Here is a 5,432-nt window from a genome sequence, read left to right as displayed (position 1 = left end):
ATAGATGAGAGGAGCTAAGTGTGCGTTGCGCAGCACAGGCGGCCAAGCAAGGGCTTCGTTTAAGTTGACCTAACTTTCAACTCTGCACAGTATCCCATTAACTGCGTGACAGTACACTGTAAAAAAAAAAATCGTAAAAAAACGGTAATTTTCTGGCAGCTGGGGTGCCAGAAAAATACTGTGAAATAACAGATAATTACTTTCTCATAAAAATACGGTTATTTTCCATAATTAAAATACAGTTTGTAGTTGTAATTTTAACAAGATTTTTCCTTATTTTCATGTTGTTTTTAATGTTTAATTAGAAACAGTCACATTTTAAAACAATGAAATTACCTATAAATATGGTAAATAAATGTTGTATTACGAATAATACTGCTTAAATTGAAAGAAATGTGCTGTTCTTAGCTGGTTTTTAATGGAAAAAGGTTGTATAATAATTTATATTTGATGTAATATAACAGTAAATGGACATAAAATAATGTGATTCATCTTTCAAAACATGTTAAAAAAATGTTGAAAAACATTGTCTTGGGTTTACAATTGCAATAATTTACTTTTATTTTTAGATCACATCAAATGCATATTTAGTTATTTTACATTTGTTTTTAACATTTACTTAAACATTTTGTTTTAAAACAATGAAATTACCCATAAAGATGGTAAATTAACATTGTAATATGAATAATAATGCTTAAATTTACAGAAATGCGCTATTAGTTGGTTTTAATGGCTTTATTTTATGTAAAAAGGCTGTTTATTACTTTATATTAGATGTAAAGTAACAGTATACAACAATAATTTGCAAACAAACAAAAAAAAGTAAAGAAAAAGAAAAAGTTGAGTTAGCAATTTACAGTAACATTTCTATCCAAGGCATCCATAACTTGGTCACCATAGTCACCATACATGGATTACAAACTTACATTAAACCTCACTGGAAATGAATCCATACTATATCCAAGGCATCCATAACTTGGCCAAGTAATCCACAAAATTGATAACGCTACATAATAGCTTACATGAAACCTCACTGGATATTAATCCATAACAGTCTGTAACTTGGACAAAGTATCCATAATTTGTGAGCACTTCTTATTCCCTCCACTCTTAGTCTGCAATTCTGGTGATCAGTGTGAGAACCTTTGGACTGACTGCAAGTTTTCTTTTGGTGGCTTCCGCTCCACTTTTGATCCCTTGTCCGGATTTATCTTGAAGAGGCACCTGTCAAATGAAAAAAAAAACTTTAGTCACTGTGGACTGTACTGTAATTTAATGTTTTCATACATTTGCAATAAGGTTACACAACAGTGTAGACAGAGCTTGCTTGTGAAAGAGTGTTTGGACATACAGGGAACTGTGGAATTCAAAGATATCAATAATACATTGTCCTACTCCGTGTATGGGTCGATCTTTCATCATTTCATAACTCAATCAGAAAAAAAGAGAAAACAAGGTTGTTTTTCCTCTTACAATAAAATCAGAACATTAAAATGAAGTTTTTGATATTATTTTGTTATGTGATATTTGGATAAATACAGGAATTGCTTGGAAGACTTGTGGAAGTGCAGGTGCTTTACTTTCAGCCTACATGCACAGCAGAAAAGCCTGACTGGAGATCTGCCTGCCGACTGCAAGACATGTCTCCTAGACCAGGCAGGAGCCAGCACCATCTTCAGTAATGTCCCTTCAGGTCCATCTCGGCAGCTCCATGCTGCTTTTCTCCGCGACCCAACTCCACCTCCTAGTGGGGCCTCCTCAGTGGCAGTGCTGGTTCCTGTCTGGTCTGAGTGACTCCTAGCATGAGTGTTCATGCGCAGCAGGCTGTCAGGCTTCCCTGCTGTGAATGTACGCTGAAGGTAAAGCACCTGCACCTCCACAAATCCGCTCAGGTTTTTAAGGTTAGTACTGAATGTTTTATCTTTAATTATTAACATTTAAAAAAAAAGTGCACTGAAAACTCGCATTATTAGGCCTCTGTACTGTTAAAGGAACACGCCACCCAATGTCAGTAGTAATATATGTTCTTACCTTAACTTTCACGAGTTGAGTCATACCTCTCCCGTGTCGGTACGTGCACTGAAGCGCTCTGGTGCGTGGCGCGAATGTGTTAGCATGTTGCTATGCTAGCGGGCTCAGATGTAGCCATAGAGGGAGGAAGATAGCAGTAATCAAAAACATCCACGTTTTCCCTACTTAAATACAGTTGCACGAGAAGTTGATAACAACATGACAACATGAAACGTGGCGATTTTCCAAGCGAATAAACAGGAGAACTACAATGTGTGGCGCAATAGCACTTGGGGGTACTTCGCCCTAGCGTAGTAATATTAGTTAACACCTAATTGTAGATCCTATCCACCACAGAGCTGGATCGACCCCTCAGCCTCCCCCTCCGAGGTCCAGGTAGTGGTTAAGTAGATTGTGAACAATCATGGTTATAACATGCATTGTGAAGGGTTGTGATAACAAGCAGAAGTATTATAGTGATTTCATGTTTCATAGAATTCCGCTTCGCTGCAAACGGTGGATAGGATCTACAATTAGGTGTTAATTAATATTACCACGCTAGGTAGAAGTACTCCCAAGTGCTATTGCGCCACACATTGTAGTTCTCCTGTTTATTTGCTTGGAAAATCACCACGTTTCATGTTGTGTGACCTTACACATTTTTATCAACTACTCGTGCAACTGTATTTAAGTAGGGAAAACGTGGATGTTTTTGATAACTGCTATCTTCCTCCATCTATGGTTACGTCTGAGCCCGCTAGCATAGCAACATGCTAACACATTCGCGCCGCGCACCAGAGCGTTTGAGTGCACGTACCGACACGGGAGAGGTATGACTCAACTCGTGAAAGTTAAGGTAAGAACATATATTACTACTGACATTGGGTGGCGTGTTCCTTTAATGAGGGCAGAGGTGGGCTGCAAAAAGAGATTTTCAAGTGGGCCCTGAGTTGACAAAGTTTGGGAACCCTTGTACTTATCATTTCAGCACTTGAGCAGTGCTCAGTTGTACAGTATGTGCATTATATAATATATATAAAATCTCTCGATGGGCAGCACCCGTCGCTCATAGTGCCCCCCACCTCCCCCCAGACACCAAAAATGAACCTACCTCCATAGTAATGTCATATACCAGCTGAAAGCTGAGGTTCTCAACAATCGATACAGGTAAAGCTTTCCATGCAAAAAAAATATTTATTAGATCTAAAAATGTCTTAAAATACCCTACCCCCATATGAAGTTCGTAAGAATCCATAGATGTAAAATATCGGCATTGTTTTGTTGACAATATATCGAGAAATCGTACAAGCCAGCACAAACAAAAACAGGGAAAACAGCGATTTTGAGTATGATGTCCATTGTTGTCGCTGGCTTCACAGTAGTCTGTGACCAGGAGACCCTTCCGCATAGTTTGACACCAACCATGTCTCTGTAGGACCAACGGGAGTCAAGAAAAATATATTCTAAGCCAATGAGGCACACGAGCCATGAATCTGTCATCCAACGTTGATGTGCCAATAGCGTTGCTTCTGAGTGAGCTTCCGAGGCGGGACTTACATGTCCGTGTAGCCAATGAGCAGACGATTTCAAGGATATGCGACACATCCCCGCCATCCCAATTCCTTCCCGCGTTATGCTAAGGCGCAAAGAGGCTTGTAATTTCTTCATAAAAGTGATTCTGTGCAACAGATGCATATACTCACCAGAAAGGTGCATCTCGTCAGACTGTGTTACTGGACTTGTACTGGTACTGGCTCTGCTGAACTGTTGGTTGCTCTGGTTGCTTGGAGGACTGTCCAAGACATCTTGTTGGCCTTAATAAAGGGCAGATAGTAGTAATACTTAACCATACAGACATCACATAGCTCAATCTGGGTATATTAATACCCAACATAATTATATACTCAGTAGCCAATTGACACATTTCAAACTGTTCCTTTCTCAATATAATGCAGTACAGTACACCACCACTAACACCCACTATGAAATCAATGATAAACAAGGTATAGTTTAGTTATCACCTTTTCGAAAACATCAACAAAAATGTAGAAAGGATTCTTTGAAGTATAATTCATAGTAGAACTTCTGTATTGGACTGCATTCATTTGAACAGGTGTACCTAATGATTTTGACTATGCACATTTTTCTAATGTCAAAGTTGATTGTACAAATTGAAACACATACTTGACTTTTTGAGCAGTGACAGAAGTTTCCTGGCTTCAATTGGTCTCAGGAAAGAAAGGAGGTCACTCTCCTGCAGGTAGCTCAGGTCTTCCAGGTCTCCTAAACCTTGCAGACGCTCCAGCAAAGGCAGAAGTGGGCTCTCTATATCCATGATATCCAAACATTAGTGTCAGATTTTAACTTTTAACTTACTCTGAGTCAACAATGCTATGCTTAAGTGAAATTACCCATGTCCCACAAAGCTTGTACACAGGCAAAGGATAATAATCTAGTTTCTGCTCAGGCTTCCAACATTTCATGCTCTGCCTTGCTTGCTTCACTTCATACAATGCAAATGCTGGCATATAAGACACGTCATGAGGTGTAACAATAAAGTACACATGCTGGTCCTGCATCACAAGCATGAGCTCAATCTGGCCGAATTCAAGTGCCTCACCTTGGTTTAAACTCAGAAAGAGTCCCTTTTTGTACTGAGAGCCTTTCCACTGCACCTTGTTAGCTGACTCAACATTGGGTTCTGTAGAGAAGGCAAGAGGGGTAATAATCGATTATTGTTCATTGTTGCAGCTCTAAACAAATGTTAGTCTTTCTCTCTGCCTCTGTCAGTTAGATCACAAATGCAAACGTAATGGCTCACTGTTAAGTGGTAAGCTAACGTTAGTGGCTGGTCGTGACAACGTTGATGAAACAAAACTAAGCATCTAAACATCTTTTTAAAAAAAATGAAACTTCGCGTAGGAGAATGAGAGGGAGAGTGCGCAGGGCATAGCAAGAAAGGATGCATGTATTAGTTAAGTAATTAACGTAGGTCTATTAGAAATAGCGGGGACATAGGCTATTTGAGATATTGAAAATGTGACGGAGGCGCACTGGTGCGACCAGAGAAAAAAATTAGTCGCACTAAGCAGATTTTTGGTTGCACACTGGAGCCCTGAATGAACTATCCGAACATATTTTTGCTAAAACTAGTAGACTACCACACCGTTGCTGAACGTATGTTATTTCAGCTTTCAGCAAAGTTCAACCAAAGTCCTATACCTAGCTAGTGAACAGAACTAGCAGTTCCATTCACGCTAGCTAGCTTAGTTAACGGGCGAAAATAAATAATGTATTCTGTGCCCAAGAGAGTGTTTCATTGGCATCACACACTAACAATGATACCGGTAATAAAATAGTAGGCTACACAATATATAATTACACAACGTGAAGACGCCGACGGTCATGCTTTTGTCATCATA

The 5,432-nt window shown here is 39.3% G+C and overlaps 1 long non-coding RNA gene across 1 annotated transcript; it reads right to left on the bottom strand.

Moving 5' to 3' along the window:
* Positions 1-859: 859 nt before the first annotated feature.
* Positions 860-4,395, bottom strand: LOC143121055 (uncharacterized). The gene is made up of 3 exons (XR_012986386.1): positions 4,195-4,395; positions 3,714-3,824; positions 860-1,224 (listed from the first exon to the last, which is right to left on the bottom strand). It is a non-coding gene; the product is annotated as an uncharacterized LOC143121055 (long non-coding RNA).
* Between the last annotated feature and the right edge of the window lie 1,037 nt (positions 4,396-5,432).

This window comes from Alosa pseudoharengus, unplaced genomic scaffold, assembly GCF_046254945.1.
Source record: "Alosa pseudoharengus isolate Yale_2024_CS ecotype anadromous, Long Island Sound unplaced genomic scaffold, YU_APseudo_1.1 YU_APseudo_1.1_scf_13, whole genome shotgun sequence".
NCBI classification, from domain to species: Eukaryota; Metazoa; Chordata; class Actinopteri; order Clupeiformes; family Clupeidae; genus Alosa; species Alosa pseudoharengus.
The sequence above is the reverse complement of the archived record's forward strand: the minus strand, read 5'-3'. Positions and strand labels throughout refer to the sequence as shown.